The following is a 12,209-nucleotide window of genomic DNA, read 5'->3' on the forward strand; positions in this document are numbered from 1 at the left end:
GGTGTACGTGGTTGTGTAATTACATGGCTGTGTTTTTATGTCTGTACCACTGACATACTGGAAGAACAGACAAGGGATGTTGACACTGGTTCTCTCTGGGTGGTGGGATGTGTGTTCGCTGGGGCAGGGAGTCACCATGACCTCTCGGGCCTTGATTTCCTCGTCTGTAAAACAAGGGTACTGGCTGCCCTGCCTGGGGGGTGCCGTGAGGGCTAAGTGAGATACCTGGTGAACCCTCAGAGCAGGCCTCCGCAGAGCAAACGCCCCATCAACTGTGTGGCTGTGGACCGAGACCATGGAAGCTGGAGGCAAAAGCCTTGACTGTGAGGGGAAAAACTTGGAGGAACAGCCCCCACCCTAGGCCACAGCTTTGGGGGTTTCCCCGGGGGTGGGGGGCTTTCAGACTTCAAGAAACAGAGGTCAGCCTGGCCCAGGATGGCCGAGCGCAGCAGTGGAAACACCTGAGGTCATTGACTCCTCCCCACAGTGGCCCCCAAAGCCCAAGGATGGCCACTGAGCCTCCCGTGAAAGCCAAGCTTCCAACACAGGAGCTAGCCAGGGAGGGCAGCCATCAGGGAGGGGGTCGGCAAGGTGGCTAAGGGTTCCGGGAGGGGTATTCAGCCTGCCCAGAGGTTCACCCCCTCCCCACTCCAGGTTGTCTCCCAAAATCCCTGGACCAGACCTGGGCCCCCTCAAGGCTCATGGCCCGATACCTAGCGTCCTGGGCAGGGCAGCCTCTCCAGGAGATGGACGGCCAACTGGGCCATGTCCACCTTTTGTAGCAGGGCCAAGCAGCACCAGAGCCAAAGCCAGAGTAACCAACATCCTCAGAGTACAGGAAGCAGGAAAGAGGAGTCATCAAAGCGTGCATGTGGGAATGTTAGGGATGAAACTATAATTGCTGACCCAAGAAATAATAATGGAATGACCAGCACGGGGAGGAGGGCTGTGGTCCGACTGAGAAAGTCTCCCAGAAGGAAAAGAGAGAGAAAGAAGCCTGAGAGACACAGGTAATAGAAGGAGAAACACATCCAGCCAGGAGAGACAAGGAACCCCACACCTGGACTGTCTGGGGACTACAAGTCATCAAAAGCAGAGAGAAATCTTAGAGCCCAGATGACATCAGACTTCTCAATGACTGCTCTGAATTCAAGAAGACAATGGAATAATACCTTTAAATATTGAAAGAAAAGAACTTTGTACCCCAAATGTTAAATTATTGTTTCAATATAAGGACGTAATAAAGATATTCTCAGGCATACAAGGTCTTAAGACACTCCGCCAAGAGTTGACTTTGAAATTGCTCTTGGAGGCAGTGTTCAAGAAGAGACCCAACACAGGAGAAATAAGAAGCAATCAAGTAACTCGGTAGAGCTTACTTTTGTCCAAGAAACAATGACCAAAGAAAATAAACATACAATGTAAAATCTATGTGCAAACTATATACCAATCTAGAACTAAAATTCTAGATAACACCAACACAACAGAGAGAGGGAGGGTGGAGACAAAGGAAGTGAGAACATGCTGAGGCATTTATCTTGTGAGGAGGAAAGCACAGATGAAGACAAGACTAAGAAATCAGTCTAGGTAAATGGACAGGGACGGGGCTTAAGGGAAGCTGCAGTAAGAAACAAAGCAGCACACACCGTTTAAAGCAGCAGAAAGAGCAGTCCAGTGGATATAGGAAAGGAGGAAAAATAAATGCAAAGAATGTGTAGCAAGAGGAAAATAGGAAATAAGATAACGAAATAAAGTCCTGATTCAACAACAGCTATAATAGCCCTAATTACAGTAATTACAATTGCAATAATTATACAATAAATACTTTTAGAATAAATGTAAATGGGCCAAACTCATCAGTTAAAAGACAGTCTCAAACTGGATTTAAAAGAAAAGACTCAGCTGGGGTTTGAAAACCAGTAGCCAAACAGCCGAGGTTCTCTGAGATTTCGAGGCCTCAGTGGAGGAGGGGCGGGCCAGGGCCCCAGGCTGCAGAGCTCTCCCCACCCGCAACCCCACCATACTGGCTTCACACCAGCCTGTATGAAAACCCATGGACAATCCTGAATATATTGTCAATGATGACAATTGGCTTGGCCCTAGTTTTGGGCAATTTGATTATTGAAGTGGATTTGCACATTGCTCCAGGAGTTTTTGCTTTAGCCAGGCTAGCAGATTTGTTGGATGGATTTATTGCTTGAAACTGCAGCAATCAGGGGTCGGCCCCATGGTCAAGTGGTTAAGTTCACACGCTCCACTTCAGCAGCCTAGAGTTTCGCCAGTTCAGATCCTGAGTGCAGACCTAGCCGCTCCTCTGGCCATGCTGAGGGGGCGTCCCACCTAGCAGAGCGAGGAGGACCTATAACTAAAATATACAGCTGTGAACTGGGGAGCTTCGGGGAGAAGAAGAAAAAAAAAAGATTGGCAACAGATGTTAGCTCAAGGCAAAAAAGAAAAAAAGAAAGAAAGAAAGAAACAGGGCCAATCAAAAATCAGCTTTGGGACATGCTCTAACCACTTGTTGATAAAAATACTTATCGGTATCTTATATGTTCACTTGTCCTATGCAGACCTTACTCCAGTTCCACTGACTGGTATGATAATTTCAAGAGATGCAGTGTTGACTGCTGCTGTTTTTTATGTCAGATATCAGACTCTTCCAACACCACAAACACTTTCTAAGCGTTCCAGTCCTCGCTCTGCCACTGCTAGGTTAAAACTAACTTTCATCAGCAAAGGAAATAAAAAGGTCCAGCTATCTTGGTGACAGCTTCTTGGCAGCTCCAGTTTTCGATTGTGCTGACAGCATCTATCTTCAGATACAGTGGATTTTTATAGTTTTCACCACAGTTGCATCAGCTTACAGTTATTATCATTATGGTCAGAAAACTGTTCAGGTGATAAAAGGCAGACGAAATTCAGCCCTCGTTGTTAGCGAGGAAGCAGTATACATCATCGGTGGCTGGTGGACATCTCCACGAGTTTCCCTGGCTTGGTGTTCAGCTTGAAAAAGGACTCATCAGAGCAAACCATGTCATCAGAATTTAAGTAATGTGCATTGAAAATAAGTTTGATCATGGGTGCATGCAAAATTTCCAATGTATTTTTAAATACAAACAAAACTGTCATTTAGAATTTTTTTATCTTAGGTTTCTTAATTAATTTATAAGGTACCAATTATTCCAATCATTGTCAGTCATTTTTTACTATGTTTTTTTAAAAAGTTCTGGAGCATGGAAGCTGAAGAGCTGCCACTTCTCTTTAGTAGAATTGAGATTGCTCACAAAGCACTAGGGAATTTCCTGAGTGTAAATATATGTCCTACACAACTTGGCTACACAATTTTATGTTTGATTTTTAGATCTGTGTACACACTAACAGTTCATGTGGTTAATATTTGATCATTTAGGATAATGACCATAAAGGTAGCTTAGTGGTGGATGAAGTAAAAACTCGTAAAGAGATTTAAAATGCAGTAAGTTTTGAAAATAATAAGTAAGATCAAAATAGAAGGTATTGAAGTTCACGTCCAGTAGGCTTCCAGCCTCTCAGGTGCCTAACAGTTTATGTATCAGGATAACAAGAAAGGTAGCTGAAAACACGCCCACCAGCTACACCATCCGAGAGGCAGCAAGGGGCATCGTGCCTTCCCACTGTGTTTCTAACGCAGCCAGGCTTGCGTGATGTTGGAACCGGTACTCATATGTTATGTAAATAATACAAAACTGGATAACGTTCAAAGGCTTTTTAAACGTTGGGAAATCTTTTGTTAAGATGTTGAAGGAATAAAAGAACTGGGGAAAAAAAGAAAAGATTCAATATGTTGTCCGCGAGAGACACACGCTTTAACAGAAGGACATCAATAGGTTGAAAATAGAAGGACGGAAAATATATAAAAAGCAAACATGAACCAAAAGAAAGCTGGAGTTGGGGCTGGCCCCGTGGCCGAGTGGTTAAGGTCGCGCGCTCCGCTGCAGGCGGCCCAGTGTTTCGTTGGTTCGAATCCTGGGCGCGGACATGGCGCTGCTCATCAGACCACGCTGAGGCGGCGTCCCACATGCCACAACTAGAAGAACCCACAACAAAGAATACGCAACTATGTACCAGGGGGGCTTTGGGGAGAAAAAGGAAAAAATAAAATCTTTAAAAAATAAAAAATAAATAAATAAAAAAGAAAGCTGGAGTTATCAGTCCTATTTTCTAACAAGATAGGAGTACTGGTAAAAGCAACAATAGAACAAAAATATGTAATCAATGTGAACATCTATGATTCTAAAAATAAACAGGCAAAATATGTAAGGCCAGGAATGATGTGACCGCTGGGAGAAACAGATTAACCAAGGGTTAAACTCAAGTTTTTTTTTTTTCGGCCGGGAAAGTTTGGTCCTGAGCTAACATCTATTGCCTATCTTCCTCCCTTTTTTTTTTTTTTTTCTCCCCAAAGCCCCAGTATAGCTGTATATCTAGTTGTAAGTCCTTCTGGATCTTCTGTATGAGCCGCCACCACAGTATGGCTACTGACAGACGAGTGGCGTGGTTCCACGCCCAGGAACCGAACCCAGGCTGCTAAAGCAGAACACGCTGACTGCTTTAACTGCTTTAACTGCTAGGCTGTCAGGGCTGGCTCTAAACCCTAAATTTTAACGTGTCTCTTCGGATCTGAATCGTGCATTAGTTAATGTGGAATTCCACACTCATCAAACAGAAAAGCGGCATTATTGTGCAGCATATGTGAAACTTTTTTTAATGATCATTTACTTAGCCCTGGGCATCTGAGCAGGGGCAGGAGGGCTGCAAGTTATACCAGACCATCGGAAGGGGCCTCTGCCAGGGACCCAGCTGGAAGGCCATGTGGTCACCCCTCAGCACCACCCCAGGCTCACCTGGCCCACTTCATGCAGGGGCTCCCGGGTCTTGTCCCAGCTCAGGACAAAAAGCCCCAGGATGTAGCTCAGGGAGACAGCGTTGCAGACATCAGGTGAGGAGTACAACACACAGGGCAGCAGCACAGAGCGCTCGAGGTGGGAGAAGCCGCCTAGCCCAGTGGAACCTGAGCTTATGCAAATCGAGGGGGCACTCTAAGGAAACAAACACGAAATCACAGCTTCAGAAGCAAATATTTATTCAGAATGAGAAAAGAAGTTACAAATTTTAAAAAGCGTTAAAACTATCCAGGAATAACAATATTTTTAAATTAACTGACACGAGGGGCCAGCCAGAGGGTGTAGTGGTTAAGTTTGCATGCTCCACTTTGGTGGCCCCAGGTTCGCAGGTTCGGATCCCAGGTGCAGACCTAGCACCACTCATCAAGCCATGCTGTGGCGGCATCCCACATAAAATAGACGAAGATTGGCAAGATTGGCACAGATGTCAGCTCAGCACCAATCTTCCTCCAGCAAAAAGAGGAACATTGGCAACAGACGTGAGATCCTCCTCACACACAAAACAATTTAACAGACACCAGCAATCACTCTACTTTTTGCTACATAATTTCACTGCCTCCTCTCTGGTTGCCTCCTCAGACAACTGAGATTTTGTGACACCATTTTCTCTGTGAGTGGGATGTGCTCAGCTAGCTGGGGATGCACAGAATGTGTGTCTCTGCTCCCTACAAACACAGCGATTCCAGGAAATTCTATTTTTCAAGATTCTCATCAAAAAAGGAAAAAAAGGGGGCTGGTGCAGTTATACTTGTGTCGGCTGCCTCGTGGAGCGCAGTCCTAGAGGTGAAACTGTGTGCTTTGGCAGGTGTGGATGAGCCCCCAGGTCTCCGCTGACAATGTCACGCTCCATACCTCCTTCTTTGGCACCGCTGCCACCCAGCCCACCAGAGGACACGGGCACCGCTCAGTCCACCCTCCCAGTGTGCACCTGTGTGTCGTGAAGCTGGAGAGCTGGCCCAGGAGCAATGGGTGTGCCTGGAAGAAACCTGTATTAGTTTCCTGTGGCTGCCATAACAAATTACTACAAATTGCTTAAAACAACAGAAATTTGTTTTCTCACAATTCTGAAGGCCAGAAGTTCAAAATCAGATAGGCTGGTTCCTTCTGGAGGCTCTGAGAAAGAACCGGTTCCAGGCCTCTCCCAGCTCCTGGTGGCTGCCAGCGATTTTTGCATTCCTTGGCTTGTGGCCACATCACTCTGCTCTCGGCCTCCATCCTCATGTGGCCTCCTCTCTGTGTCTGCAAGTCTGTGCCCAAAGTTCTCTCTTCTTATAAGGACACCACTCACACCGGATTGAGGGCTATCCAGGGTGGCATCATCTTAACTTGACTACATCTGCAAAGACCAAATAAGGTCCTTCACAGGATGTGGGTGGACATGGATTTTGGGGGACACCATTTGCTCCAGTGCACCAGCCCTCTCCCAGATAACTAGCAAAAACTTCATCCACTCTGAGCCACTGCATATCTGTAAACAGACCGCACTAAACCCAACCTAATCCATCCCCAGCCCCACTTCCCCTTAGCCAGGCTGCAGAGAGGCTCCAGGCCAGCCTGAGGCTGCCTGACAGGCAAGCACAGTGGAAGAAGAGGAGTGGACCAAGGTGGTTAAAACATCTTTAGCAAATTTTTCACCACACTTGACCCTCAGGCATTGTCAGGGGCTGAGGCCTGAGTATGGGGAGCTGCAAGCAAGCACCGGCCAGGGTGGTTCCTGGAAAGGGTGCCCCCTCACTGCCCTGGCTGAGGACTCTGAGGCCTGCAGGCCTGGGGGACACAGGAGTTCCCTCCCCCACACCCCTCCCCTGCAGGCACGGAGATGAGCAACTGCTGAAATGTCAGTCTGCCCGCAGACACCTGTTTGTCTTCCTACCACCCAGGCTGTGGTTCCCCCAATGAGGGCTGCTGTCCGGGTGCAGGAAGGAGCAGCCCGCCTGCAGCATCCCCCACCAAGTTCTCACACCCTCACAGACCTTGCACGGCCCCCAGCCTTGCTCAGTCCTGCAGCTCCCCATCTTCCCCAACCCTCCCCACATTGCCCTCCCCCCATCCCACCCAGCACCACCCCATCCTCCCCAACACCCACGGCTGGGGCAATAGCATGAGTGGTGCCCACATCCAGGTACCGTGTCTTCCACAAGCCTAAATCAGGTAACTGGCAGGTGAATAAAATATATTCTCCCCTAACCAGCACCACCTTCGCAACAAACACCCACAGCCACCTCAAGGCCAGGGCCAAGCTGGAGTCCCCGCCTGGGGGTGCTGAGCCCCAGTGTGGGTCCAGGACCCCTGTGTGCCCTGCCCTGCCCCCGGTGCTGCCCCTGCCTGACCGCTGTCTATCTGCAGTCCTGGTGACCAGGCACCCCACGCACTGGGCGCTGCTCCCACCTCCACCAGAGGCCCAGGCCTCTGGAGCCCTTTGCCAGCCCTCTCCAGCTGCCATTTGTCTCCTGACAGCTTTTCTTTCCCTGTTCCTCCCCCACTTAGTCACCTGGCCAAGGATGACATCGCTCTGCAGATTCTGATCACCCTACTGTTGGGTAGACAGCGTCCAAGGCCTCTCCAAACTCCCCTGGTCTCCCAGGGGACCAACTGACCACAGGCAGGCAGCCTGCCTGCCAGATGATGCCCAGGTCCTTGGGCTCCCACAGTTCCTCAGACACCCCCCCCCCCCCCCCCAGCATCAGCCTCTCTTAGCTTCAAGCGGTTAGTTTCGCTCACTTGTCATTTAATGCATTTAGTCCTCACTGGGCCATGTGGCCCTGCCAGCCCATTTAACAAAACCAAGCCTGGGCCAGGAGGAGCTGGCTGGGTGACTGGCCCTGGGCCACCTCGATCCCCACCCTGATGGATGGCCCAGAAAGGAGGGCTCCCTTCAGGGGACACCCCAAACTCCCTGTGGAGGTCCTGTGGCCCCAGCCGGACAAGCATTTCAGGGACAGCATCAAAACTGCTGCCCCCCAACTCAGACAAGAGCAGCCCATGAGGTGGGTGGGGGCTCCACTTCACTGAAAGACCTAAAAGAGGCATCTCCCCATTTGACAAATGGAACCTGGGGACCCAGAAGGCCAGTGACACAGTAAGTGGCCAAGGCAGTTCCCACACTGGGCCTCAGGCCCCCCACACCCCCAGACCCGGCAGTGGGGACCCTTCCTCATGGCTCCCGGGAGCAGCAGCCTGCACCCTCTCTGTGCTCACAGCTCGGCACAGTCTCGGGGTTTCCTGAGTCAAAGATCAGAGCCTGCCAAGAGATCATGCAGGAAGATGCCAGAAAGCCTCCGGGAGACCCTGTGGTGGGTTCCTCTGAGTCATCATCTTGCCCAAAGCTGGCACACTGCTGGGCACTGCTGTGACAAGAGATCAGCCAGCTTGGCATGGGGGTTCTCAGGCACTCTGCGCCAGATGCAGCTCGCGGGGTCCCCGGGTCTTTGCGGGCCCTCTGGGCCGCAGCCGAGCTGAGCTCAGGGGATACCAGATGGAGGAGGCCTGCTCGGGGATCTGGGAGAGGCCCCCAAAGGCCAGAGGACACGGCCCGCCTCATCTGTGACCCCTCAGGGCACCCATGACACTGGGCACTGCCCACGGGGACCCAGCCCAGACCCATAGCTCCTCAAGGCTGAGTCCACCAGGTAGGGCCTGCGGTTTGATGCCATGAGAGGCCGGGTTCTCTATTTCTCTCCTCTTTCTCACAGGGGGCAGGAAGACCACATCCTGCCTCTCCTCGGACGCTCTCTCTATCCCCAAAACCACCATCTCCCCTTGGTCTGGGGCTCCCACCAGGTGCCCCGCTGGCTGGGACACCCTCTAGCCTCTCCAGGGTTCCCCATCCCATTAGATCCCCACTTTATCCTGGTCAGATGGAACTTTCCGGCTCTCTTAAAGGCTAAGGCATCCCACAGCTGCTTAGAGGCAACGTCTCCTCTCTCATCCCCTCCCTGGGACGCTGTGTGTCCCCCAGGTCAGCTCTCTAGCACGCGGGACCCCTGCCTAGACCTCTCACTCCAGCGTGAGGGCTCCAAGGCCACCCCTCCTCGACTCACCTATTTCTGTTCAGGGTCCCCTGCTGCCCCGACACCCAGAGGAGAAAACCTCCCCCTCTTCACCCAGAGAGCCCGCTCTGAGTCAGATCTGCCCCTAAGATGTCACCATCCCTGCTCCCCGGTGTCTGGATGGAGCTCCGATGGCCGCACTCAGTCCATTCTCTGCACCCACTGCTGGGTGGTCCCGGCCCACTGGTCCTGGCCCCTGCCCTCCTGCCTTCTCTGCCCAGCACCCTGGGCACCGCCCACATCAGCTGGCCACCCTCTAGTGGCTCCTAGGACCATTTGCCGGGCCTGAGGCTTGTCCATCCACTCCTGGGGACTCAGGGGCAGGGTCCGAACAAGGGAGGGGCTCTGAGGGGCGGCTGTGACCAAGGCACACCCTGCACATCCCTCCACACCTTTGCCAGACTGTGCCCTGCCTGCGACTCCCTCTCCTCTGTCTGCTGGAATCCTCAGGGCCGGCCCTTATTGCCCACAGGTGATGAGCTCCCAGACAGTGTCCCAGTACCAGCCTCATACAGCATGGTGGCTGAGCCGGGGATCCGAGCCCCTACAGGAACCATGGGGCCCTAACCCATCCGTGTTCACACAGCGGCCACTGCCTTCCTGCGGAGCCATATGATGCCTAGCACAGGGCGGCCTGGGCTCCGAGGAGGGCCGCCTGCCCTCTGGTGGCAGGATCCAGGCAGTGGCAGGGAACCGGCACAGCTAGCATTTCCTGGCTGACACACCAAGGCCTGGAAGGGAGCGCCAAGTTCATGGAGTCCAGCCGCTCAGCAGATGGGGAAACTGAGGCCCAGAGATGGCAGAGGGCTTTGACAAGAGATGGAGTTCCGCCCCAGCCTCGAGGAGACTTCCTCAGCAGGCTGCTTGTGCGTCGAGGACAAGTAAGACGGTCTCACCAGGCTGTCACCCCTCCCAGAGAAATGAGCAACCCCACAATGCTCCGTGATGGTTTGGGGGTCCAGGGTTTGGGAATTTTAAAAACCAAACAAGAGGCTGGGAGTGTCAGGACCAGCAGGGCTCACCCTGCAGAGTCAGTGATTCGGGGAGCCAGGCGGGCAGAGGGCAAGGAGCCAATTTCCTCAACTGAGCGAACTCTCAAAATCAGCAAGAAGGAGAGAAATGAGCAGGCAGGTCTCAAACAAACGACGCAGATACGCGTGAAAATGCTCAGGCTCACTCTCAACTACAGAAACACAAAGCACCGCCACCAAATGCAAGTTTCACACGGGAATTAGCAAAAGTTTCAGAAATCCGTAATACAGTGTTGTCAACGGTGTGGGAAGCAGAGCCTCTCACACACAAGGTCTTGTTCACAGAGAAGAAACAGGGGCCAGGTGCCCCAGGCAATGCCAGAAGCCAAGCCCTGGGCTGTCCACACAGGCTCATGCCTCCGGCCACGATCAGAGGTGCTGATGCACCGGAGAGGGCACTTGACCCCGCAGACTGGTGACGGGTGGAGGGTCGGAGCACAGCACATGTCGAGGCGTGGGGGCCTGGGTGTGGGTCTGTCAGGGCAGTGGGCCGTGGAGAATGGGACTGTTGGGGATGGGACCATGGGGCCCTGGGGGCCACCGGGGCCTGGGGCAGTAAGGCCATGGGGGTGTTGGGGCTTGGGGTTCAGGGCATCACTGTTGGGTTCATTTCACAGCAGTCTCTGCAGGGGTCTAAGCCCAGCCTGAACGAGGCTGCACGCTCGGGACAGCTCCTCAGTCTCCGAGGGCAGCTTGGGCGACTGCGGTGGCCCCAAGACTTGCCTGAAAGGAAGGACAGCAGGTGTGCCTGGCTCCATGTTGAGGGCGTCCACTTCCCCCTGGAACACCCACCTCATCCAGGCTGGAGGCTTCCCTGGTGGGGCCCAGCTGCTCATGGTGCCCCCTGACCTCCACCTGCCCTCCCAACAACCCCCACCCCCCCTCAGCCCCCAACCCCTCGCCGAGGGCAGGAGGCAGAATGCCGGGAGCAACTCTCTTATTTCATCTAAACCTCTAAGGGCCTCCTGGAGCCTCTGCTCCTCTGAACAACCCTCCCAGACCCACTCAGCCCAGAGCTTGGCTCCTTAGACAGTGTTGGGGGATTTTAACATCCCTGCAGTCGACCTGCCTGCAGGGCCTGAGGCCACTCCAGGCTTTCCATTCCTGGAGACTCCATCTGGGTGTGAAAAATTCTGTAATGGTGAAGTCCTGGGCGTTAAGGCCTGTCACCAATGTCAAGGGTCTTAACAACAGCGGGAGAGCCCTCTCTCTTTCAATCTGGTTTTCAATCTCCAAGACCTCCAGCTTGCCCCCCAACCCCGGCCCCTCTGGAGGGAAGTGAGGACCTCTCCCGCTGTGGCGACTGTCTCCCCAGGCTGCAGCCAGCACTCTGCAGAATGGACGGTTTGCTGTCCCTTCCCAGACACTCTGCTCCAGGGCCCAGAACCCTACTGCCCCTCGCCTCTGACCACCTCTCTTCATCCAGCTGTTGAGAGGGGTTCCAGCCAACACCTGAAAAGAGGGCCCCATCTCCCAGCCCCTGTGGGAGGGCAGGAACCTGACTTGGACCAGCGCAGTTGGCAAGCCCAGATGGGCTTCACATCTACCAGCCCCTCCCTGCTTTCGTAATTTTTCACCTTCCTGACTCTGTTGAGCCGTCCTGGCTCCCTTCGGCCTCATTCTCCCTTTAAAATGCCCCGTCAGCTCTGCGCAAGTCTGGACGGAGCTCAGCGCTTTCCCCACTGGCAGAGTTACTGAACCAAACCTGCTTTTACTGCTTTGACGAGCATCGAGCATCGGCTGCATGGAGATTTTGAGGCCCTGGGTGCCTCTGACATGCTCACAGGGCAAAAAAGGTAGGTCTCCTTCCACACACTTCGTCCTGCCCCGACCTGTCTGCCCACTACTCCCCTCTGGGGATTGACACTGCCCTGGACAAAGGCCTGGGGACAGCTGGGGGTCACACTGAGCAGAGTCACTCAAAGATGCCACCCTGCTTGGGCTGTGAAGGGGCTCCTGGGGGATGCTGCTCCAGCTGGAACACCTGGCCAGCCCTGGGGGGGCCCTGCCGGGGCTCGGGAGAATGGGTGCACAGTGGGGGAGCACAGTTCTCGGGAAGGCTGGCAGCTGACACTTGCTGTGGCTCCAGGTCATGGTAAAGACTCGGCTCTGCTGGGTCGTCTTACCTCACGGCTTCTGCGTACAGTAGGGCTGAGTGTTTCCGTGGCTAAAGGTCATCATCCCAG

The 12,209-nt window shown here is 53.1% G+C and overlaps 1 pseudogene; it reads left to right on the top strand.

The window, feature by feature from the left end:
* The first annotated feature begins 136 nt into the window (after positions 1-136).
* Positions 137-3,008, top strand: LOC100057153 (cardiolipin synthase (CMP-forming)-like; annotated as a pseudogene).
* Positions 3,009-12,209: the final 9,201 nt, after the last annotated feature.

The sequence above is a fragment of the Equus caballus genome, chromosome 11 (genome assembly GCF_041296265.1).
Source record: "Equus caballus isolate H_3958 breed thoroughbred chromosome 11, TB-T2T, whole genome shotgun sequence".
NCBI lineage: Eukaryota > Metazoa > Chordata > Mammalia > Perissodactyla > Equidae > Equus > Equus caballus.